Raw genomic sequence first — 27105 nt, 5'->3', positions numbered from 1 at the left:
TCATACGATATTGAGTATCTACTACTTTGACTTACCAAAGGTCCGGGTTTTTCGTCACCCAACGATCCAGGTATATTGGGTAGTGGTGATCATTATCTAGCGGTGCTAGGATTGCTATTATGATGAATCGTGCGCGAGGTGAGTCTCGTTTGATAATGTCCTCAAGAGGAGCTTGAACAAGGTTTTATTATTCGGAAACTGGCCAGTTGGAGTTTTATTACTCTATGAATAATAAATAAGTGTTTATTGCTAAGTCCACTCTTGGAATTAATAAGATGTTAATTAATTACGTCCATAGCAGACTTTAATTAATTAATGCACATTTCTATCTTAAGCGCGGGAAATAAATAATAAATAAAGTGGAAACCCGGATTACTTGTAATTTCGGATTTGGATGGGGAGTTCAATATTACGTCTGTAGTGGCTGCTCGTAATATTCCAATATAAGCTTGTATTAAATTGTGGGTTCAATTTAATTAGGAAAAAGCTAATTGGGTGAGCCCATATCCAAAACCTTCCATAGATCCCTGACTGGGCCCAATATGAACTATTATAAATAGGAGAATAAATGAGACATAAATTGATGATGAATTTCATTATGAAATTTTCGTCCACCCTCATATTTTGAGTGAGGAACGATTTTCTTGAAGAATTTTCCTCCGTGAGTTCTTCAGCTCCTCCTCCGTGAGAAAGTTCTGTCTTCTCTATTCGAGTCCTAGTGTTTCGATAAGATCAGCCGACCCTGATGTCGGAATACAGTTCGGGACACCAGTCAGAAGATCCGTGGTCTAGTATTGAAGATCATCGTGGAGAAGGCGCAAGCAATCGACGATTCTTTGGAGAATCAACGAGGTAAATTGGCTAACTCCATAGTATGCATGTTTTAGGATTTATTTGTTCTAAAGCACGTATGTAATTCAAGTTATGAGCATGATACATGTGATAATTACGCGAATAGATTTTGTCTAAATAATCTGCTAAATAGATCCGTATTATGTGATCCGTTTGTTTGCACGCTTCCGCTACCAACCCCTACAATTGGTATCAGAGCTAGTTTTTAGCTCTGATTATTTGGATTTAAATTTCGCGAAATTCATGTATGCATGCGTTAATTGATTGCGAAGCATGTTCTTGGTGTTTTGTTTAATTTTTATGCATGATGAACTCAAGAACTATCGAATCAAGGAACTTGAATTTTTCGATCGTACGAGACGTGCGATCCGTCGGCGTTCGCGCTGAGGCGTATCGCACCACGCGCGATTGAAGTAGGGATGTCGAGACAGTGGGAGCAGGGGAGCTACGATCACGGGCTACGCGCAGACGAGTGAGGGCTCGTGCGCGCCGCCGGCCGAGACCGCACGCCCCAGACGAACCCGCGTCGAGATCTACACGGAGGCTGGCATGGTGCGGCGGTTCGACCGAGAACTGGCTGAGACACCGAGGCGCCGAGAGCCTAAACCCTAGGCGGAAGGACCGAGACGAAGCTCCAAGCCACTGGTCGAGACGTGCGCGTCGACTGGCGCGACGTGTGCCGCATGAGTGGGAGCATCGTGGCTCGGGAGAGCCGAGACGGCGACAAGCTGCTGGCAGAGAGGAGCTGCGCCACCGCGCAAGCTCCTGGCCGAAGCACGCGTCGCCCGATGAGCCAGATAGGCCGAGACGGGTAGCGAGGCGCTGGCCGAGAGCCAGCACCATCCGTCGAGACGCCTGGCTAGATACGTCGGCACCCGATGGCCGAGACGGCCGAGAGAATCTGCGCCTTGTGCGCGACGCTGGCCACAGACGTAGGCGACGGGCTGGCCGAGGAACCGAGCCACCCGACGCGTCACCTGGCCGAGACGCTGGCGTGCTCCCTGCGCGTTGGTGCCTAGACGCTGGGTGCGTCGTGATCCGACGACGAACTCGTCGGACTTTCATCTTTCATCGTTCGTGCGAACCTCGTACGATGAGATAACGATGGAGGATTATTTTAATGATTATTTAATTATTTTATTAAAAGATATCATTAAAATATTATTATTTAAGGGAAATAAAATCTTTTTGGAAGATTTGCCTAGATTTTAGGAATATTTATATTATTATCTATATCTATGGAAATAAATAATATTATTTTATTCCTAGATGATATGGATGAGAATAATTTAATAGTTTCCTAATATTCATCTAGATTCAAGATAAATATGGTGATAAGATTTGAATATATCTTTTGTGAATTATATATATTATATGAGATTTGATTTAATATCAAATCATGGATTAATTAGATTCTTTCCTTATTTATTGGATTTATATGGATTTTATTCCTGGATAAAATCCTAGTTATATTTGGAAAATAATAATCTAATCATTTATCTATATCCTATGGATTAATATGGATTTATTCCTAGATATTTCCTAGATGGATTTAGATAATGATAATATTATTTTATTCTTATCGTGTGAATTTATATGAATTTACTCATAGATAAATACTAGTTGGATTTGGATAGTGATAATATAATATTTTATTCTTATCTTATAGATTTGTATGGATTTATTCCTAGATAAATCTAAGATAGATATGAATAATTATAATATAATATTATCTAATTCTTTGGATTTATATGGATTAACTCCAAGAATAAATCCTAGATGGATTAGGATTAATATTTATATTAATTTATTTTATCCTATAGATTTGAATAGATTTAATTCTATTAAGACAAATCTTAGATGGATTAAAATAAACATTAATCCAAGTTATCCTTATCTTATGGATTATATCCTAGATAGATTGGGATAAAGATAATATATGAGAAAATCCTTATTTAATTGGATTTAGATAAACTTATTTATCTAAGAAATCCTAAGTAATGTTTGATATATTCTAGACATCTATTCTAAATAGAATTAAAGATTTGTATAAATCTAGGTTGATTGGATTTTATTCATCGTATGGATTATGATGGAATCGTTTCTATCTAGTAATATCCTAGAACGATTTAAATAAAGATAATCCTAGATCAACATTATCTTGAGTTGAAGGATTAGATTTTATCGAAATAAAATCTAGAATAATCCTAAGTGGATTTAGATAGTCAACACTATCTTGATAAATCCTAATTGAATCTCCCTTGAATAGATTAAATAATGTCGTTAATTATCCAGTGTGTTTAAATGACATGCATTAAATGGAATTATCTGTTTATTTGGTGTTTATCTATTTTAAGTGGATTATCTGTCTTATCTGCTTATGTGATAATTATGCAAAAACCATATAAAATATCTAAGCGATAATTACAACAAGTGCGTTGTATATGGTCTCCATCAATTGGTCTGCAATTTATGAAGCTTTTTTCTAATATTATCGCCACCTGCTCTGTGGGGACAATAATCCTAAGAAATAGCGAGTTCATGATGGCGGACTTCTCAAAAATAAATAGTATGACCTAGAATGTGGTTTCCAATATTATCGCCACCTGCTCTGTGGGGACAATAATCCTAAGAAACTGCGAGATTCAGAAGTTCACACAGAATTTATGAGAGAGCTTGATCTTGTTAGCAGCACATGAGCATTGTTATGGGAGTGTGTTGTAGAAATGAGACTCTGTAATGCTAAATTCGGTGGTCTTGCTTAGGCAACATTAGGCGGCCATGCCACTCTGTGGTCTCTGGACTATTCGTTGGTGTTGTGACCAGTAAAATTGTAAGATTTTAATGCATATTGACTTCCTCTGGAGGGTACAAAATTTTAATTTTACAGTTGCAAGATACATAATTGTTTTGTGGTTATTTGCGATTATGTATTGAGGATAAGTATGTGATAATAAGTTTATTTGCCAAATCTTCATTATGTCATTCATATTTTGTCTGCGATCTTAATGGAATAAACTCGAATGCCAAAATTATGTGGACTGGAAATGTAAATGGATAAGATTTTCATCGCTAAAACTGGGAGTTTATACTCAATAATTCATGTCCTCCATTTTCTCGACATAATTCTACGAAGATTGTTCGAGAATGCTTTTTGCTTGTACTTGACAAGTTCTTTGAGGAATAAGGTCAAGCTATTTTCTTTTAAGTAGCATGACAAGTCTTAGTTAGTGACGATGAAAGATGGATATCAATAGAATCTGTCAAGATGATTCGATTGGAATATCCTAAATGGACAGAATATTTTGAGGAATCTTTTGATCACTCAAATAGTTTCTGACTCAAGTCATCGCCTTGAGTAATAAGAAATGACTAAAAGAAGGTTTAACCGAAAAGTAGAAAACCTTCAGAATATTAGTCATTATATTACTGTTAGAGGAAAGTAACATGGTAGATGACGAATTCGTATAGGCTATTTTTTTCCTATGTCCTAGTTCATTTGAACAAAAGACTAGATATGGAAATGGGAGAGCCTGAATTGTCATCAAAGTTTGTTTAAAGCGAGTGAAGATGCTTTGTAAGTTAGATTGACCTCTTTACAAGAAGGACAATGACTTACTTGAAAATGCACTTCTAAGTAAGAGATCTTGATCCATATAGGCTCTTTGTTGCAGTGGGAGCTGTTAATGCTCAATTATTGTTTTAAGGTTGATGTTTAAGGCATCATAGTATTGAAACAATATAGATGCAACAAGATTGAGTATTAAACAACACATCAACTTCTTAAACAATGAATGATAAAGTATTTATGGCTCTTAGTCTTAAGGCCATGAAAATACTTAGTTATTGTTCAAACTGATCTAAGACTACCAAGATTTTAACAATTTGTTAAATAGCTTGAAAGTCGAAAATGTCTGTCTGATGCACTATGAGTTAGGATCATTTGATTCAGGATACTTATAGAAGTGCGACATAGAAAGACAAGCAAGTCTCAATGGTTTACACCAATAAGAAGACGAGCAAAGCTTTATGATCAGTAGTGGGAGTCTAATCTCTATTAACGAATCCAAGCATTCTTTCAAAGAATTGGATAGTTATGTAAGAAGGAATCGAAGTCTTTCTAAGACAAGTTTGATTAAGTGATGAGTTGTACTCATGAAAATCTTATCATCGATGGGATAAACGTTAGATATAACGAGATACACCTTAAAGAAAATACCAGCATCAGTACCTTCTACAAAACACGAATTGTGGACTAGAGCGACTTTAGTCTAGCACATCTCAAAGTGTAATGTTGTTCCAACGCATGTTGGAAAAGGTATCCAAGTAATTGGAGTTGAGTACTGAGGTATGTTTAAGGTTGTCCCAAATGATGTAAGATTATGAGTTCTGTAATCTTCAAAGATACAATTCTTGTATGAAGATCAAGAGATGAACTACAAGACTAACAACGTGATAATTCTCAAAAAGAGAGATATCGGCTTTTCCATATTACCAAGGAATCATACCGTTAGAAACTTTTGCACTAATAAAATCAACTTCAACATCTAAGATTGTTAGAACCATGTCGTAGTGGGAGCGTTCCCAGGAACATGACAAGTTCATGGATCTAAGAGTGTCAAAAGACTCGGTCTTAGATTAACTTGAACATAATCCCTTTAACTACAATGTATAATTGGTTCATTTGGATATTCATCCTTGGAAAGGTGATAGATTCCAAACTACAATCTTAGATAGACAACATGTTTTACAAGACTTGCAATACTACCTACAGGCTGTGTCAGTCAGTGGGAGCTAGTACATTTGCAAGTGTAAACGTGGATCTCAAATGGCTAGACAATGACAATGGGCTATGCCCAAAGAGAAATATCATCTTCTCGTTGTCGTTGTGCCAAAATTTGTTCGATCCTATTGTCTTTCGAAACTTACATAAATTAGAATGTATGTATGATGATTGTCAAGACAGCTTTCTATTAATAGAAGTTTTGAGGAAATCATCTACATGGGACATCCTAATGGGTATGTAATAAAGGGCAAGAAACACATGATTGGAAGCTTATGAAGACCTTTGTGGTCTTTGGCAAGCGTCAAAGTCAGAGTATATGTGTTTTATCAAGATTGTCAAATGTTTGAAATTTGACATGTGCCCTTAAATGTGTTGTAAGAACAAGGAAGTTGAAAGTGCATTAAATATGGTATTATTGGTACTCTACGATGATGAAATCTATAAAAGTTGCAAACAACTAAGATTGGCATCTAGCGTAGGAAACTGGTTGTCTACCCAGTTTAAGATAAATGATTTAAGAGAAACTAATTACATTCTAAGCATCTAAGTCTTTAAGATTGCTAGAAAGAATGTTCAGATTCTCTTAGGAATCCGATATCTATACATAGCTTGGAACATTTTAGCATTGGAAATTCCATGAAAAGGTTTTTACCTTTCAAGATGGAATTGTCTTGTCTCTAGTCAAGTGTCGTTTGACGCTTAGTGAGAACAAGAATTATGAGACTAGTTCTGCAGATAGATGTCTCATGTATGCTATGATGTGTACTAAGTTTGATATTAGTTGTGCTTTTACATAGCAAGTATATATCATATTAACCATGGCAAGTGACTTTGATTGAGGTAATGAATATACCATAGTACTTGAGAAAGACTAATCGCTATATTCTAGTTTACCAGTCATTCATGTAATGTCCTTAGGGTTACACTGACCAAGCCTTATGACTAATCAGTGATCGAGTAAGTCATCCTCAGTTTATGTGTTTACATTAGGAGTATACTCCTAGTAGCTTTGATCGTAAGTTTGAGTATGCCTATGAGTATTTTTACGCTAGCACAGGCTAACTCAATAGGAACACGAGATCATAAGCTAAGCAATCACATAGAGAGATGAAATTAATTAAAGATCAAGAACGCAGCAAAGACATAGTGACACAAAATATATTATCAGAGAACAACCAAGCAAATTTTTCACAGAAAAATGCCTTTGTGGCAACATGTTTCAAACATGATGTGAAATGAATGGTAGTTCGATATATCTAGCTCCAATACCTGCTTTGTGTATAAGTGGGAGAGTTTTTGGCAGTGGGTATACTCGAAAGCATGTTTTGAGTATAAGTGGGAGATTGTTAGGGTTTAGTATACTGAAAAGCATGTTTCGAGCACATTCGCACGAATAGGAATTTTGCTTGTATACGGAAAAACTCTACAATCCACTTTTAACCTGATTCAGTATTATTCGAGCAGTTTGCACGAATAGAATCAGTATATTATTACATTGTGTTTACTTTTGCGTTTATAAGATGTTTTATAAACGTTTAAATGCATAAGAAGTAAATAAAGCCTAAGTCTTTTGCTTAGTAGACTGGTTGTGGGCGTCGTCCACTTTAAGGTAACTACAGTCGGTTCTATGCAATGCTTTGCAAAAGAAAAAGAAGAATTTCACAACCTAGATAGGTTTTGGCTACCTATCGTGAAAGGTTGCAATGTCAGTCCGATTATTTCTAAGCCTTATTGAAATAAGATGACGTGGTGTGATATAGCACTGAATGGATCTAACAGAAAGATGTGTCTTTATGCTATCTACTGAAAGACGAGGTCTTGATAAATATCTATTTCTTAATCAATGTACGTTAGCTTTGAGCATACGATATTGAGTATCTACTACTTTGACTTACCAAAGGTGCGGGTTTTTCGTCACCCAACGATCCAGGTATATTGGGTAGTGGTGATCATTATCTAGCGGTGCTAGGATTGCTATTATGATGAATCGTGCGCGAGGTTGGTCTCGTTTGATAATGTCCTCAAGAGGAGCTTGAACAAGGTTTTATTATTCGGAAACTGGCCAGTTGGAGTTTTATTACTCTATGAATAATAAATAAGTGTTTCTTGCTAAGTCCACTCTTGGAATTAATAAGATGTTAATTAATTAAGTCCATAGCAGACTTTAATTAATTAATGGACATTTCTATCTTAAGCGCGAGAAATAAATAATAAATAAAGTGGAAACCTGGATTACTTGTAATTTCGGATTTGGATGGTGAGTTCAATATTACGTCTGTAGTGGCTGCTCGTAATATTCCAATATAAGCTTGTATTAAATTGTGGGTTCAATTTAATTAGGAAAAAGCTAATTGGGTGAGCCCATATCCAAAACCTTCCATAGATCCCTGACTGGGCCCAATATGAACTATTATAAATAGGAGAATAAATGAGACAGAAATTGATGATGAATTTCATTATGAAATTTTCGTCCACCCTCATATTTTGAGTGAGGAACGATTTTCTTGAAGAATTTTCCTCCGTGAGTTCTTCAGCTCCTCCTCCGTGAGAAAGTTCTGTCTTCTTTATTCGAGTCCTAGTGTTTCGATAAGATCAGCCGACCCTGATGTCGGAATACAGTTCGGGACACCAGTCAGAAGATCCGTGGTCTAGTATTGAAGATCATCGTGGAGAAGGCTCAAGCAATCGACGATTCTTTAGAGAATCAACGAGGTAAATTGGCTAACTCCGTAGTATGCATGTTTTAGGATTCATTTGTTCTAAAGCATGTATGTAATTCAAGTTATGAGCATGATACATGTGATAATTACGCGAATAGATTTTGTCTAAATAATCTGCTAAATAGATTCGTATTATGTGATCCGTTTGTTTGCACGCTTCCGCTACCAACCCCTACAGAAGGGAGGGGGAGGAATCTGAGACGATGATTGTATTGACCTTAAGGAACTTTTTCTGTTATAACCAAATGAAAGACCTTCAGGAACTTTTCCTATGTCAGTAGAACCCAAGGCATCAGTGGTATGGCAAAAGCATAAATGAGTGAATGGTCCTAACGTTTCTGGCGAGGGGGAGGAACTGACAAACTGACTAGATACAAGAAGGAAGGGGGAGGAATCTGAGACGATGATTTGATTGACCTTAAGCTTGTGGGACGATTGCTAAACCTTGAACCAGTTTATACATCTGTGCTTATCTTTGTTTTCTATGTTTGGTTGCTTTTGTTTATCTTTTTTGCGTCTGTTGTTTGAGTCTGTTTGCGTCTATGTCTAGGAGTTTGTGTTTGTTTCTTTTCGTTAGAGTCGGCCAAGTGACATAACCTGTTTGAGTCTGTTTGCGTCTGTGACATAACCATGCACGAAATTTTCCTTAATTCTTTATTTTGTCTTTCATACTTGGGAGCAAGTATGGTTTAAGTGTGAGCAGTTTGAAAAGGTCAATTTCATGCATCGGTCATGGGGTTAAATTTTGTGATTTCTATGAACTAACACATGTTTTAAGTTTAGGTGTGTAGAGAATCTGCCAGGTCAAGGAAATGGATGAAAAATCTACCAGGAAGAGGAAACCGAAGGAAAATGGAATAAAGAAGCAAGCTTACAACCTGACCCAGGAGATTACGGAAGCAGTTGTGAGCGGAAAAACTTCTTTTGAAGGACTTTCTAGGAGGGCAAAATTGAAAAATCAGCAAAGAAGATACCCTAGAAGTTCGAGCCTCAACTATAAATAGAGACACAACATGAAGAGAGGCACCATTGCTCATTCACCATTCACTTCTCGCTCTTAGCTCCTCACTTCACATACATATTTCTCTACGCACTTAACTTTAATTGGGTAAATTCTGGGAGTTTGTGGTAGCCTAGTTCAATTTCCGTGGTGTAACACCGTTCTTACAAAGGGCGAAGATACATTTGCTTATTTTCTGTCATTTTGAACCGAGACTTCATCGTTTTAAAAGCTCGGCGTTTACTATTTTGTGTTGAACCTTTAATCCAGTAGTTATGGAAGTTTCTATTTTCTGTTCAGTTGATTCTGATGTTTGATTTGAGGTATTTACTGGTTTTGATGCTTTTCGCAATTGATGGTTGATTTAGAGTTGAGATCGGGTTGATCAGAGTTGATTTGTTGTTGAATCGGTTGAATCTGAATTGAGGAGTATGGATTTGACGTATCGGAGTTGGTTTTTGTTGATCTAAGTTGAATTATTGATCGGAGTTGTGGATCTGAGACGTGATGTTCTGAATTTTGCATGGTTATGGATGTTTATTGTTGTCTGCTTATTTTGCTCGGCCTAGTAGTTTAGATCTAGTCATTTTGTGCTTAATCGTAATGTTTGAAGTCGGATTTACGTTTGCTCTGTTTTCACATGTTTGAAGCTCTGTTTTCTTTTCTATTTACTTGGTCGTTTGGAGAAGATGAAGGTTGAAGTTAGTCAGAAGTCGGATTTATTGCTGGTCGAGTTTACTTTCTGCAGCTTTTCTGTCGTCATAGCTAAATCGGGAAAATGGTCCCCACTGCATGTTTACGTATTGTTCAGCTATTTTTGGAAATCCGTTTACCTGACCTAGTAGATTAGTTGTTGAATTTCTCTAGTTAAATCTCATTTCCGTCAACCATGCATGCGCACGTATTTTTCCTGTTCCCATGAGTTGCGTGGCAGCAGTCAACCCCTTCCAAGTCACTACAGATATAATATTGCACTGTCCATCCAAATCGGAAATTACAAGTAATCCAGATTTCCATTTTAATTAAATGTTTATTTTCACCACTTAAGATAGAATTTTCCATTAATTAATTATTGTCGGCTATAAACTCTATTAATTAACTTCTTATTAATTCCAAGAGTGGACTCAACACGAAACACTTATTTATTATTCATAGAGTAATCAAACTCCAACTAGCTAGGCTCTGAATAATAAAACCTTATTTCACGCTCCTCTTGAGGACATTACCAAACGAGACTCACCTCACACGCGTTTCAACATAATAGTAATCCTAGCAATGTGATGAAGCTCGCTTCTTTTGTGTGCTCTTCTCTCTTCATTCCCTTTCGTTTATATCGTTGTGACTTGCTCAAGTTGAAGGGTCAAACTGATCCAGCCAACCTATATATGCCTGCTACCTGCAAATGGGTGAGTGGATTCAGGCTGATCAACACGACTTACTCCAACTCGGGTGAGAAGAAAAGAAGAACAAACAAAAAAGATGCGTGTTCTCAAAACACTAACCCACTAATACTATTAACTAGTACAGGGAAGTAAGGATCGATCCCACAGAGATGAGGCGTTTGGCGATTTGTTTGCATGACACGACTTGAGGATGGCTGCTGCCACGCTTCTAGGGGGTTGGTTAAGTTAAACTACTTGACTTTGGGAAAATAAACATAACTAAAATATCAACTCGCAGAACGAAACTAAACTACTTGATTCACTGGCTCTGGTTACTTTACTGTCATCTGGACAGCTTGGTTCTTCGGATTTTGGACATCATATGGCTTTGATCCATAGAATGACTTCTCAGCGGCAGGTTCGATTCTCACACATCTACAGAGAAGGAAACCGTGCTACCGACTTTCTTGCAGGTAGAGTGGTTCAGACCCCTACTATGACATATTATGATTCAGTCAGTCTCTGCGCCTCGATACCTGAAGGCGCTTGTTAGGATGGACCAGCTGGGATATCCTAACTTTCGTTTCCGACGTATAGATGTGGATTGATTGTAACTTTATGGTAGTTCTCATTATTTTAGTTCTTCCTTTTTTTTATTTGGTTTCTAGTTTAGCTTTGATAGCATGGAGTATCCCAACTTGTGGGAACTTCAGTTTGTTTTTCTGTCATGTTCTTGTTCTAGATCCTAGTCACTTTTGGGTTGGGGGACCTTATATTTTGATTTTATTCACGGGTTCGGGCTAAACCCCCCGCCTAATATGGGTGTTTTTGATTAAAAACAAAGTTAGAATTAAATGGTGCGAGCAGGAGTTTCCGCAAGGAAGATAGAGCTAAAAGACCACACCACAAAGTGAAGGGTAGGAATGACATTTCAGAGAGGATAGTACCCTAGGGATTAGAGCCCCATGCCTCTTTATATAAAAGAAGCCTAACATGAGAAGGAAAGAGGGGGACACGGTTATCACACAGACATCTTTGCGATTTCAGCTCTCTTCTATGGCTGAAATCGGAGCTCATTTTACTTCATCTTCCTGATTTCCGTTGCACATACGCTTGGTTCCCGATCTAGTTTAGTTTAGTCATAGTTTGGTGCTGGTTCTATCACTTTAATCGTTTGTTCTGCTATTCCACTTCGAGAAGGAGCCATGAAAAAATTTCTGTTTTAGTTTGTTTATTTTCAGTTTACTTTTGATGTTATCAACTCTTGATGCTTTTGATTCAGTAAATTTAGAGTTATGATTTCGGTTCTAGCTGATATGTTCTGTTTTCATGCATGATATTTCTGATCTGCTTTCGAATTCTATTTTATGATGCATATCTTAGTTCAAGTGTTTGGATGTGGTTCGATCTGGCTAGATCTGAGTTTTAGACTTATAATTTGTCTAGTTGCGAAGAAAATTATGGATTAAGTTTGTTAGGCTGTTCAGATCTAGCAGCTGATGTTTTATTTCTACATTAGTATGGGTTAGTTTCTTGTTTACGTAGACGTAGATTAGATTTTACTAGTAGATTTAAGTTCACAGTTGTTATAATGTTTTGTTCTTAGCAATTGCTCAGATCTAGTTTCACTCTGCTTTTCATGTTGATTCTACGAAGTAGATAAAGTTGTTAGAAAAGTTTTACTTTATCGTACGTTTTGCAGGAGACTGGCAGTGTTCAATTTTATTCTATTTGTCCATTTCAGGAAAGTTTCAACATGGGTTGATCAAGTTGAATTAGTTAAACCTTAGCAAGTTGATCAGTTTAGCTAGTTTAGTCTCTCAAGTCAAGTAGTTAACTTAACCCACCCCTAAAAAGCTTGGCCGCAACAATTCCCATTTTGTGTCTAACAAAAAATGTAAAACACATCATCTCTGTGGGATCGATCCTTACTTCCTTATACTAGTTAATAGTATTGTGGGTTAAGGTTTTGAAAACACTTTTGAACTCTTCCATTCATCTCACTCGAGTAGGAATAAGTTGATTTGATGAGTCTGAATCTCCACTGGATCCACTCACCTGTGTTCAAAGGTAGAGGGCGTACAATTGGCCAGCCGGATCAGTTTGACAATCCAACCTGAGCAAGCCACAACGATAAACGTAAAGAATGAGTGTGAAGACACTCAAGAGATGTTCAACTTCAACAACCTTGGTAATTCAAGAAGGAAGACAGAGGGTCGAGGAAAGAGATGATGACAAGACGAGGCGCTGAGGATGGAGCGCCGCTCTAAGTGAAGAAATGATAGGGCAAGGAGTACGTCCGACCAGAGGCCAGAGATGGCCAGGATACAATCTGATAAAGCTAAGCAATCACATAGAGAGGAAGTATGAAATTACTTAAGGATCAAGTGCGCAACAAGACATTATGGTTACCAAGATATCATCAGAGAACAACCGGGCAGAATTTTTCACAAAATGCCTATGTGGCAACATGTTTTACACATGAGGTGAAAACTTTGGTAGTTCGATGTATCATGGTCGGAGACCTGCTTGGAGTATAAGTGGGAAATTTTTGGCAATGGGTATACTCGAAAGCATGATTTTGAGTATAAGCGGGAGATTGTTAGGATTGGAATACTGAAAAACATATTTCGAGCATGTTGCACGGATAGAATTGCTTGCATACTACATTCTACAATCCACTTTTAACCCAAGGCGAGAAGAAGTAATTTATCGCATTGGTGTTTGCTTATGCATTTATAAGATGTTTCTCAAACATTTAAACGTATAAGAAGAAAATAAGTCTAATTCTTCTTCATAGTAGACTGGTCGTGCATGACGTTCACAGAAGGTGGCACAGTTGGTCATTTGTAGAAGAGAAATAGAATTTCACAACCTAGATAGGCTTTTACTACCTATCGTGAATGGTTGCAGTGTCAGTCAGCATGTTTCCTTACCTTAGGAAATAAACGACACTGGTGTGGTATAGCACTGAAGGATCTAATAGTTGAGATAAGTATTTCTTGCTATTTACTAAAAGATGAGGTCTCGGTGATTGTTATTTCTTAATCATTTTTGACATAACATTGAGCATACGATATTGATTATGCACTACTTTGATTTATCAAATGGTGTGGATTTTTCGCAATGCAAGAATCCTGATATCTTGGGTAGTGGTGATCAATGTCTAGAGGTGCTAGTATTGTTATTGCAATGAATCGTGTGCAGGGTGAGTCCAGTTTGATAATATCATGAAGAGGTGTTCGAAAAAGATTTTATTAGTCAGAAACCCGGCCGGTTGGAATTTATTCCAAAATAATAAATAAAGGTTTTGAACTATACAGCTCTTTGAAAAATATATTAATTAATTAAAGTCAAATAGCTAACTTAAATTAATTAATGGATATTTATATCTTAAACACGGGAAATAATAAATTAAATAGGTAAAGTCCGGATAACTCGTAATTTGGGATTGGGTGAACAGTCAATACTATTATACTATAGTGGATGATAAAAATATTCTGTTTGGACTTGTATTAAATTGAGGCTCAATTTAATTAGTAAAAGTCCAATAGGTTTTGCCCAAGTCCAACCTCCATGGATCCCTAATCTGGCACATCATAACTCTATATGAAGGAGACTAAATAGAAGATTATTTAATGATTTTTAGCTTAAAATTTCGTGCCCCCTCTCTCCAGAGGAGACCAATATTTTCATTCCCTTCTTGTGGGAATTTTGTCTTCTATTTCGTAAAGCCCTTTTCGATTCTGACAAGCTTTGCCCACCCAAAGGTCATTATCTGAGTTCAGGATATAGATTAGAAGATTTGTGGTGAGTTCAGGATATAGATTAGAAGATTTGTGGTCGAGTATGAAGATCTTCATGCGGAGAAGGAGCAAGCAATCGTCGATTATTTGGAGAATCATGATTTATGTGCGTTCTTGTATGCAATTCAATGTTTAACATGTGATTAATTGATACCATAATCAGTCAAATAGATCTGCATGCATGATTTATTTGTTTATGCACGTCTTTCGTTGTGCAAGGGGTACGAAACCCCAACAGGATCTGTTACTAGTGTTGTTTACTTTCTGCAGCTTTTCTTTCGTCGTAGGTAATTCAGGAAAATGGTCCCCAATGCATGTTACGTATTGTCTAGTTGTTTTTGGAAACTTGTTTACCCGGTCTAGTAGTTTAGTTGTTGAATTTCTCTAGTTAAACTTCATTTCTGTTACTCATGCATGCGTTCGGACTTTTTCTAGTCCCTAGGTCTAGCAGATAGGTTTTTTTTTTAGGATTCAAGATACATTCGGCAATCTAACAAGCCTCTCCCCATTGTCACCTTCATGGCTCGGAAACAAGCCTCCCCCAGCCAGCTGGCTCCTCCGACGGGTCCAGGCTCGTAAGCTTGCCAAGCCCCAAGTCAACAAGCCTTGTAAAGGACCACACTTTTAATTTCCTCAAAGTCTAGTAGTTAAACAAGTCTTAACCCATGAGTTGCGTGGCAGCAGTCAACCCATTCCAAGTCCTCTGAACACGTGCTTACCCCTCCATCTTTGTGGGATCGATCCTTACTTCCCTATACTAGCCAACAGTAAATTGGTTAAGGTTTTGAGACTTATTGAGAGTATTCCACCGACACAGACAAATAGTTTAGGGATTTCTTAGGCCTAGTGGTTGAGTGAATCCTCTGAACCTGTTTGATCGGCACTTAGTCTCCACGTCTCAACTATTGCTACTAATCTCCTGAGAGATGCGGATGACATTAGGCACTCGTAATGATTTCCCCTTTGATATGGTCCTTGGGCGTGTCCCATTGGTCCCAACAGATGTCTCCCAATCGTCGGGAGACATGGTAAGACATTTAGCTCCCTTTCGTGCCTTAGAAAATGTAGGGAGACATTAGACAACCGTCGGTCACTAGGGAGATGTCGGGAGAAATTTTGCACCCGTTCGTCTTCTGGAGGAAGTGGGAGACATTTGGAACTCGTCTAGCTGTCCCTAGTGATAGGGTCCTAGCGCGTGTCCCACTGGTCCCAAGGGTCGTCTCCCGTTCGTCGGGATATATGGTTAGACATTTGGCTCCCGTCCGTGCCTTAGAAAATGTAGGGAAACATTAGGCTCACGACAGTCCTTTGAAAAATATCGGGAGACTTTTTACACCCATCATTACTAGGAAATGCCTAGAGACATATAGCACTCATTAGTGCCTTGGAAATATGTCGGGAGACATTGGACACCCGCCACTCTCTTGGAAGATGCCAGGAGACATTTTGCACCCATCCGTCTCTTGGGAGAAGCGAGAGACATGTAGGACTCATCTAGATGTTGCCCATGATAGGGTCCTTGCGCATGTCCCATTGGTCCCAAGTGACGTCTACCGATCGTCAGGATACATGGTTTGACATTTGACTCTCGTCCATGCCTTAGAAAATTTAGGGAGACCTTTGGCTCGCGACAGTCCCATAGAAAATATCGAGAGACGTTTTACACTCGTCGTTACTAGGAAATGCCTAGAGTCATTGAGCACTCATTCATTCCTTGGAAAAATGTCAGGATACATTGGACACCCGTCGTACAATGGGAAATGTCGAGAGATACACAACACCCGCACGTCTCTTCGGAGGTGTTGGGAGACATTTTGCACCGGTCTGTCTCCTGAGAGATGCGGAAGACATTAGACACTCGTAATGATGTCCCCTTTGATATGGTCCTTGGGCGTGTCCCATTGGTCCCAACAGACGTCTCCCAATCGTCGGGAGACATGGTAACACATTTAGCTCCCTTCCGTGCCTTAGAAAATGTAGGGGGACATTTGACAATCGCCAGTCACTTGGGAGATGTCGGGAGATATTTTGCACCCGTTTGTCTTCTGGGAGTAGCGGGAGACATTTGGCACTCGTCTAGATGTCCCCCATGATAGGATCCTTGTGTATGTCCCATTGTTCCTAAGGGTCATCTCTCGTTCATCGGGAGACATGGTTAGACATTTGGCTCCCGTTCATGCCTTAGAAAATGAAGGGAAACATTGGGCTCAAGACAGTCCCTTAGAAAATATCAGGAGACATTTTTACACCCATCGTTACTCGGAAATGTCTAGAGACATATAGCAGTCATTCGTGCCTTGGAAAAATGTCGGGAGACATTGGACACCTGTCGTGCAATGGGAAATGGCGGGAGATACTTAACATCTGCCCGTCTCTTGGGAGGTGTCGGGAGACATTTTGCTCCGGTCTGTCTCCTGAGAGATGCGGGAGACATTAGGCACTCGTAATGATGACCCCTTTGATATGGTCCTTAGGTGTGTTCCATTGGTCCCAATAGACGTCTCACAATTGTCTGTTGACATGGTAAGACATTTAGCTCCCTTTCGTGCCTTAAAAAATGAAGGGAGACATTAGACAACTACCGGTCACTTGGGACATGTCGGGAGACATTTTGCACCCGTCCGTCTTCTGGGGAAGCGGGAGACATTTGGCACTCGTCTAGATGTCCCCGTGATAGGGTCATTGCGCGTGTCCCATGTAGGGGTTGGCAGCGGATGCGTGCATGCAATTAATCACATAATATCTTGATCTATTTTGGAGATTGTTTAGACTAAATCTACGGAATTAGCCAATTTACCTCGTTAATTCTCCAAAGAATCGAAGTTGGCTAGCGCCTTCTCCACGTGAAGATCATGAGTACTAAACCACAGATCTTCTGACTGGTTTCCGGACTGTAAACTTATATTAGTGTGGGTTGATCTCACCAGAATACGGAATTAGCCAATTTACCTTCGTGCGATCTCACCAGAATACTAGGACTTGAATAAAGAAGACGGAAACTGCTCATGGAAAGAGCTGAAAATTGTCCGTCTTCCAGAAAGATAGGGGGATGAAAATTATGATAATAATTAAGTTTATTTTCTGTCTCATTTATTCTCCTATTTATATTAAGTCACATATTAGGCACAGTCAGGGATCTATGGAAGAATTTGGATATGGCCTCCCCCAATTAGCTTCTTACTAATTAAATTGAACCCATAATTTAATATAAGCTTATATTGGAATATTACGAGCATCTACTATAGAAGAAATATTGCACTGCCCATCCAAATCCAAAATTACAAGTATTCCGGGTTTCCTTTTGTTTGTCGTTCATTTCCAGTGCTTAAGATAGAAACATCCGTTAATTAATTAATGTCTGTTATGAACTTAATTAATGAACATATTATTAACTCCAAGAGTGGACTAAATAATAAAACCTTGTTTCGAGCAAGAAATGCTTATTTATTATTCAACAAGAAACGCTTATTTATTATTCATAGAGTAATCAAACTCCAACTAGCTAGGTTCTGAATAATAAAACCTTGTTTCGAGCTCTTGTGGATGTTATCAAACTAGACTCACCTCGCGCACGATTCAATATAATAGCAATCCTAGCAGCGCTAGATATTAATCACCACTACCCAATATACCAGGATTCTTGGGTTGCGAAAAACCCGCATCATTTGGTAAGTCAAAGTAGTGCATAATCAATACCGTATGCTCAATGCTAACGTACATTAATTAAGAAATTAATTATCAAGACCTCGTTTTTCAGTGGATAGCATAAAGAATCGTCTTGCTGTTAGATCCAATTCAGTGCTATACCACACCAATGTCATCTTATTTCAGTAAGACTTGGAAATATTCGAACTGACTTAAGAAAAGTATACCAAGTACTCAGCCCTGCATATTGTTTTTTTCTTAATGTGCATGTTGATCGGTGTCGATGCAGAGGAGGTGTTGGGAAAGAAAATAAATTAAGAAGTAAGGTAGCTGATTTAGTATGTCTTCATACATATTACATCATCTTGGTACTCTTCCGCTGTAAGATCTAGAATTTGCTTTAGAAAAGACCATGCACCCAGGAATTACTCTGATTCGATATGGTTGTACCCTTTATCACATTCAGACAATGTTTCCATTGAGTTAAGTATTATCCATGATAAGTTTGAGACGATTTAGTAAGTTTAGTCGCGAAATAGCTACGCTTTCTTTAACCAGGGAGTTGTGGTCGTGACAGAATCGGTAACTCTAAATAGTAGAATTCATGTTTTAGGATTTATATTCTTTAAGCATGAATTATTTGCGTTCTAGCATGCAATTCTGTGTTAACGTGTGAATAGATTAATCCCATAATCTGTCAAATAGATCCTACGTCTGATTTATTTGTTTTGTACAAATCTTCCACTATGCAAGGGGCTCCAAACCCCAACACATGGTCCCGCACAGAAGTGCCTTCCTTCATTGTCTTCGTCATGATACTCCGAAAGGCTTGAGACTTAGTTATTCGATTCTGAGTACCAAAAAGATTTGTGAGATTTTGCATAATCTCGGTGGTAGTCACCATGGCAGAATGCTGATGCTTGAACACTGAAGACATAGAAGCCAACATATAGCACTTAGCCATCTCATTCGCCTTATGCCACCGTTTATGCGCATCTCTAACTCCTGCCACGGCATTTGCCGCTAGCACTGGAGGTTGTGGAGTAGTGCGCACAAACTTGTACTCTTCAGCTGTGAGAACGATGTCCAAATTTTGTTTCCATTCTATGTAATTTTGGCCCTCGAGTTTGTTTTCTTTAAGAATTGCAGAAAGAGGATTGAATGACATTTTGACGATTTAGTTTGCACTGCAAAACAGAAGATTTATTATTTGTCATAAACTTTTGTTAGAAATTTGAGTAGATTAACCATAAAACTTTTAAAAATCTTACAACTGTAAAATTTAAATTTTGTACCCTCCATAAGAGGTCAATAAGCATTAAAATTTTAGCATTTTACTGGTCACAACACCGACGAATAGTCTAGAGACCACATAATGGCATGGCCGCCTAATGTTGCCTAAGCAAGACCACCAGATTTAGCATTACATAATCCCATTTCTACAACACATTCTCATAATAATGTGCATGTGCTGCTAATAAAATCAAGTTGTCTCATAAATTTTGTGTGAACTCCTGAATCTCGTAGTTTCTTAGGATCATTGTCACCACATTACAGTTCATACTATTTATATTTGAGAAGTCCTTCCTTATAAACTTCCTATTTCTTAGGATTATTGTCCTCACATAATGGGTGGTGATAATATTAGAAATTAGTTTCACAAATTGCAGACCAATCTGTGGAGACCATATACAAACATTAAGTTCGTAATTATAGCTTAGATATTTGGGTTATGGTTTTTCTTTAATTATCCTTATCCTTGAGGCAGATTAAGGCTTAATTAAATTCTGTTGGCATTTAATTTACTGGATAATTAAATCTTTAATTATCTTTTAGTATCTTACTTTATGAAATTAATTGTTCTAGAATTTAATTCTCATTCATTTCTTCTATAAGATATTCTAAATAAATGAATTATTTAAATCTTAATTAGACATGAAAAATTAAATTCATATTATTTCCATGTTCAATATAAGGAAGAGAAATTATATTATTTAATTTATTCATACATATCTTTCCTTATTAGGATTCTAGATATATAATAATTAGGAAACTATTAATTTATTCTTGTCCATATCATCTAGGAATCAAAATAATATTATCTATTTCCATAGATATAGTCAATAATTCAAATATTTCTAAAATCTAGGGAAATCTTCCTAAAATATTTTATTTCTATTAAATAATATTATTTTAATGATATCTTTAAATTAATGCATTAAATAATCATTAAAATAATCCATCATTGATATCTTATCGTAAGAGGTTTGCACGAACGATGAACGATGAAAATCCGACGAGTTCGTAGTCGGATCACGATGCACACGGCGTCTCAGCCAGCAGCGCGCATGGCATCACGACTTGTTGGGCGTCTCTGCCCTCGGCCTGTGGTGCGCACGGAGGCGCACCAGCGTCTCGGCCAGGTGACGCGTCGGGTGGCGCTGGCTCTCGGCCCGCGCCTCACCTCCCGTCTCGGTCCATTGACCGTCGGGTGCCGACGCTCTCGGCCAGGAGTCTCGTCGGGCGACATGGCTGCTCTCGGCCAGCGAGACGCGCATAGGCGTCGACGCTCTCGGCCAACCACCACTTCCCATTTCGCCCTCTCCCGCACCATCAGCTCCCACTGGCTCAGCCAGCGTCGCACCGCGAAGCCTATCGCTCTCGGCCTGACCTGGGCCTCGAGGTCGGAACCTTCCGCCTCTTTATGCTATCTACTGAAAGACGAGGTCTTGATAATTAATTTCTTAATCAATGTATGTTAGCATTGAGCATACGATATTGATTATGCACTACTTTGACTTACCAAATGATGCGGGTTTTTCGCAACCCAAGAATCCGGGTAGTGGCTGATCGTAATATTCCAATATAAGCTTATATTAAATTGTGGGTTCAATTTATTTAGTAAAAAAATAATTGGGGGAGGCCCAATATGTGACTTAATATAAATAGGAAAATAAAGGAGACAGAAAATATATATTATTTTCATCAATATTTTCATCCCTCTCTCTGTCTTGAAGAGGGACGATTTTCAACTCCCTCCGTGAGTAGTTTTTGTTTTCTTTATTAAAGTCTTAGTATTCTGGTGAGATCAGCCCACACTGATATATAAGTTTACAGTCTGGAAACCAATCAGAAGATCCGTGCTTTAGTACTCAAGATCTTCACGTGGAGAAGGCGCTAGCTATCTTCGATTCTTTGGAGAATCAACGAGGTAAATTGGCTAACTCCGTAGTAAGCATGTTTTAGGTGTTAATTGTGCTAAAGCATGTTTGAATTCAAGTTAAGAGCATGATACATGTGAGAATTACGCGAATATAATTTGTCTAAATAATCTGCTAAATAGATCAGAATTATTATGTGATCCATTCCCTACACGCTTCCGTTGCCAACCCCTTTAATTGGTATCAGAGTCGTTTACAACCCCTTAGAAAATATCGGGAGATGTTTACACCCATCGTTACTGGGAAATACCTAGAGACGTATAGCACTCATTCGTGCCTCGGAAAAATGTTGGGAGACATTGGACACCCGCCGGTCTCTTGGAAGATGTCGGGAGACATTTGTCACCCGTTCATCTCTTGAGAAAAGTGAGAGACAGTTAGCACTCATCTAGGGTCCCCCGTGATAGGGTCCTTTCCCGTCTCCCATTGATCCCTACGGTCGTCACCCGTTCGTCGGGTGACATGGATTGATATTTGGCTCTCGTCCGTGCCTTAGAAAATGTAGTGAGTCATTTGGCTCACGACAGTCCCTTTGGAAATATTGGGAGACATTTTACACTTGTCGTTACTGGGAAATGCCTATAGACAGTTGGCACTCATTCATGCCTTGGAAAAATGTCGGGAGCCATTGGACACTCGTCGTGCACTGGGAAATGTCGGGACACATTTTGCACTGGTCTATTTCCTGAGAGATGCGGGAGATATTAGGCACTCGTAATGATGTCCCCTTTAATATGGTCCTTGGGCGTGTCCCATTGGTCCCAACAGACGTCTCCCAATCATCATGAGACATGGTAAGACATCTAACTCCCTCCTGCCTTAGAAAATGTCGGGAGACATTAGACAACCGCCGATCACTTGGGAGATGTCGGGAGACATTTTTCACTCGTCCGTATTCTGGCAGAAATGGGAGACGTTTGGCACTGGCCTAGATGTCCCACATGATAGGGTCCTTGCACGTGTCCCATTGGTCCCAAGGTTCGTCTCCCATTTGTTGGGAGACATGGTTGGACATTTTGGCTCCCGTCCATGCCTTAGAAAATGTAGGGAGACATTAGGCTCACGACAGTCCCTTTGAAAATATCGGAAGACGTTTTACGCCCATCGATACTAGGAAATGTCGGGAGACATTGGACACCCGCCGATCTCTTGGAAGATGTCGGGAGACATTTTGCACCCGTCCGTCTCCTGGGAGAAGCGGGAGATATTAGGTACTCGTAATGATGTCCCCTTTTTTTATGGACAAGTAAATAAAATAGAACCAAAACCAAACGTTTACATCATACGCTCGGGCATACCCGAGGGAGTACAAGATAGAAAGCCATAAGTTGGCTAGTTGTCACGACCGCACTTCCTAAGGATAGGAAGCACGGGGAATCGTGACTCGTGGGGGATTTAAGAAGCGGGGAAGAAGGGGGAACAATCAAAAGGAGTACGACATACCGATCAAAAGATGAAATTTCATTTATCAACAAGGTTTCAAAACTCGAAGGTACACAACGTGAATGACATAGTTTGACAATTCAAAGGAAATCAAGGAAATTCTTATAACTTGGCATAGCGGAAGCATTTGAGAGTTAGCTACTACTATGTATGAAGACACAATAGCAACCAGATCATTTATTGAATACTGTCTCTGTCCAATGCTCAACATCCTCCGTCCTCCGTCCACGCTCAACCTGCACATAGGGAAAACATATGCAGGGGCTGAGTACTTGATGCACTCAGTGAACTCATGCCCGAAATACATTTATCATTTAAGACATGTCAAGCCATCATCGAGTGAATCTCGGGTTTTACTTTAAAAAGGCCGAGAAACACTAAATCATTCCTTTAATAAAATAGTGCCTGCGCAGGCAAACATCATCCCCCATCATGTACCATATCTGAGCTATCATGTGAAACGAGAATGTGGCCACAATCTCGATCACTGGACCGGCCGACCTAGAGGACGGCTCACGATTCCTATCAGTGCACTAGTCCGAGTAGGGACTCACTCCCTAGTCAGACCCAAATTCGTTAACTATCAAAGTCTAGTAGGATATTATCCCAGTAGACAATCAGATAGGCAATTCAAAACATAAAATACGGCATGACATACTATTTTAAATCACCCTTATTTCACCATAACATATCATTTCAAATAAAAGAGTTTAAGTAATAAAGCCCACCTCAAAAGCTTAGGATTTCCGTAAAAAGTTCCTCGTTCCGAATTTAGCGTGCGTGCGAACCACCTTTTCAGTAAATACATAAAGTACACATCAATCTCGGTAACGAAGACATTTTAGAATGCATGCACTCTAATTAAAATCTTATAATTCATTTCCTCGGTTTTCGTGCATTTTCGATTATTTGGGGGCCGCCTAAGGCGTCGCCGGTCGGCCGCTTATACCAATACTTCCTCCGTTGGCTCCTCGTATTTTCCATGACGTCGAAATAAAATCCCCAAACCATTTAGGCGCATAATTAAATTATCGCAATTATTTCTCTTCGAAATTATATTATTTCGGACTTGGGATAAAAATTATTCCGGGAATAAAATAAATAATTCCTTACGATTAAATTATCGGCCGAAGACTTAATTATGTTCCTCACCTTATACTTCCAAATAAAATATAAGGCCCAAATCCTTTAAAAGTCCAATTTCTTTAAAACAACCCAAGGCCCAAGACAAAAAAAACAAAAGGCCCAAAACTTAACTCCTCCTCCTCCACGCCTCACTCTCCTCTTTCTCACTATCTCTCTATCTTCTTCTCTCTCTCCTTTCTTCACAAAAGAGAAATCCCCCAAAATTGGAGAAATCCCTAACCCGTCGCCTATTCCTTCTCACGCCATCCCCGTCCTCTATTCGCCGCTGGTTAGCCGCCCTCTGTCACGACACAGCAGCTACACCGAGCAGCCATCACCGTCGCTGTCATCGCTGTTCCGAGCAGCCATCGCCGCTGGTTCGACCTGTTGCCGCTGCTGCCTCTTCGACGGGAGGACGCTGCTGTCACCGGGAAAAGGGCGACGCCTCGGCTCGTCGTAGTGGGAGGGCCAGCCGCCGGGGGCGCTGCAGTCGCCACAACTCGTCCAGCCGTCTCCCTCCACCGCCGGCGACTTCCCTTCCCCGCCAACACTCCGAACTACCCCGATTCAGCCGAAAGATAACCGCACAGCCCCAAAACAGCCCCGCAAGATACGTTCTTATTACAAAGTTATGTTCTTTCGTGTTTTCGATTAACCATAGCGGGTGTTCAATTGGTGTTAATTGTTGAATTTGTTTGAATTACTTGTGGGAAGTGGATGTATGAAGTAATGAACGAAATATGTAATGGGATATATGCTTAAACTTCATGCTTTGAAGATTGGGTAGAGTTTATACCTCAAAGAATTGTACTTGGTTGTGGAGAAAACAAAAATGGTAGAAATCCACTTCTTTCTCCTCTCGGCTCTCTCTCTCGGCTCCCTCTCTCTCTCTCTCAATTTGCTTATTGTAAAATGTATTGTGAAGTGTTAGAGAAGGAGATACATGAAGGAGCTTGTGGATTAATGTGTGACCTTTGATTTTGTAGGATTTATTGAGGGAGATGGAAGGTGAAGAAGTTGAAACATGGAGAGTCTCCATGGAGGGAGGGAATCGGCCAAGAGGATGGAAAGAAAGAGAAAAGTATTGGCCTTGCTCCCACATTTTGGAATGAATTGGGCTCCCATTTGATTTAATTGATTTGGGCTTATTTAGTTGCAAGCCCAATTTGTATAAATATTTATTTGTTAGACTTTTTGATTGTTTTGGCCCAAAGCCATTTTGTAAAAAAAAACACATTGGACTTTCTTTATTTTTACTTGGATTGGCCCCAAGTTCTTATTTTTGTTCGTTTCCTTTCGTTTGGACAAATTATTATTCGTCTCGTCGTAACTTGGTTTTGTTCTAAGTACTATAAAAAGTACGGGTGTTACACTAGTACAATGGAACATGGTAAAGACCAAGAATGAACATCACGCGGCAAGCCGCCAACACGGACAATCACAGTTCAAGCCACCCATCTAAACCCAGAGTGGGTGGGCCTCGTTAAAACCCCTTGGGGAAAAAACCCCATGGGATAAAACTCCCCAAGGGAAAAAGAGTACCCTGATGAGCGACTCAAAAAGCTTCACAAACCGAAACATCCAAAACCTGTGAACTCCTTCATCTGTCTCCGTAGCGATTTAGTTTGTCCATCGCCTCTATGATGATATCTGAGTACAAGTTACTGGCAGACGTCTCCGGTGGCTGAGATGTACCCACATTCGGAATCGCCACAGGTTGTGCGGCTGGAAGTGTTGTTCCCTCTGGTCTAAGAGTTGCGGAAATCAACCAAACTCGACGTCCGGTGGAAGGTTTTGGTGGTTGACAGGATGTAGAGGAGTTGTCAATTTTTGTCTGAGAAAACAGTTTGCAGACGTTTGAGAGATTGAGATTAGGGTTTGAGGGCTTTTGAAAATCGGCGGTCAATTGTGTTTTACTTTAAAATAAAGAGTTGGGAGAGGTATATTTAGAGAGAGGAAGATGAAACGACTTCCGTGACATCAGCAACTGTTCGCCTTCCTGCGCCAAAATTCAAATTTTGAGAATTTATGATATTCCTTTTTATTTTCCATTTTAGACTTCTCCCGGTTAAAAGACAAAAATTGGACTGTAATATTCTTTTTCACTTATTTGATAAATCCGTGCTTAAAATAAGGTAGAATAATGAAAGGATTTGTGAAACACTGGTAGAAATTCTTCTAGATTGAGTTCCATTTAAATTCCTTCCAGGTACGTCCAAAAAATTTTGAAACATATTTTTGCTATTTTCTAAAACTGAATTTGTTTGGGATTTTCCTAAAATAAAGCAAAAGACAAAAATAAAAACTTTTATATAAGGTTGTAGGCAACTCTCGAGATACGCTTGATCAAGTCCTTTGCGCACACATGTGTATTGAGTTGAGTAGGTGAATTTCTGATAATTGCCTAGCGACCATTTATTCATTTGATCAAGCTGAGTGTGCATAGTGGGATTTCTCCCGCTATACATATTGTTCATTCATTTATTACTTTCCTTTTTAGATGGATTAACAAATAAAAAGTTATAAGGCACGATACTTCCTGAAACTTTGAAATTCCCAGGAGGTGGTGGATTGATTGACTTGCAAGTTGGCACTTGCTCTTCTGAATTTGACTTGCTTCGATTCCCACCAAAACTTGAGGAGTAGTACTTTATGCCCAGTTAATCATCTTTGTACATTTGTACTCATGGGTTAGCAACTTCCTTTTCTCCTCGCATTCATCCATCCTCTAGTTTCCCTTACCACCTTTGCAAATAAACTAGATCAAGTGGGTCTGAATCCCCCTTTAACTTGATCAGTTTAGAAGTAGGCAAACATTTATGGAAATGATCACTGATTAGAAATCGTGAATTAACTCTTCTTCTTTCTATCCACTGATTTTTCTGGAGGTATCACCATAATGGTACCCCGCTTTGTCTTGTGATTCTTGTAAGTCCCCTGAACCTTTTTCTTTTCCTTGGGACGTAGTCCAGGGTCAGGAGGTTTCTCCACCTTGAACGCTCCAGGCCATGGTTGTAACTGCACCCAATGGGTAAACCTTGCAGCCTTTCTTCTAGGTTTCTCCTCCTTCAGCTCCGGTTCACTTTATTCGTAGCAACACCCATCAGGCTTGTCAACCACTGGAG

The 27105-nt window shown here is 39.2% G+C and overlaps 1 long non-coding RNA gene across 1 annotated transcript; it reads left to right on the top strand.

Annotated features, from left to right (window-relative positions):
• Nucleotides 1–24133: 24133 nt before the first annotated feature.
• On the top strand, nucleotides 24134–25261 carry LOC121750427. Its single transcript, XR_006039862.1, has 2 exons — nucleotides 24134–24608; nucleotides 24967–25261. It is a non-coding gene; the product is annotated as an uncharacterized LOC121750427 (long non-coding RNA).
• The last annotated feature ends 1844 nt before the right edge of the window (nucleotides 25262–27105 follow it).

The sequence above is a fragment of the Salvia splendens genome, chromosome 10 (assembly GCF_004379255.2).
Source record: "Salvia splendens isolate huo1 chromosome 10, SspV2, whole genome shotgun sequence".
In the NCBI taxonomy this organism is placed as follows: Eukaryota; Viridiplantae; Streptophyta; class Magnoliopsida; order Lamiales; family Lamiaceae; genus Salvia; species Salvia splendens.
Note: the sequence above shows the minus strand (reverse complement) of the source record. Positions and strands in the feature narration are given on the sequence as shown.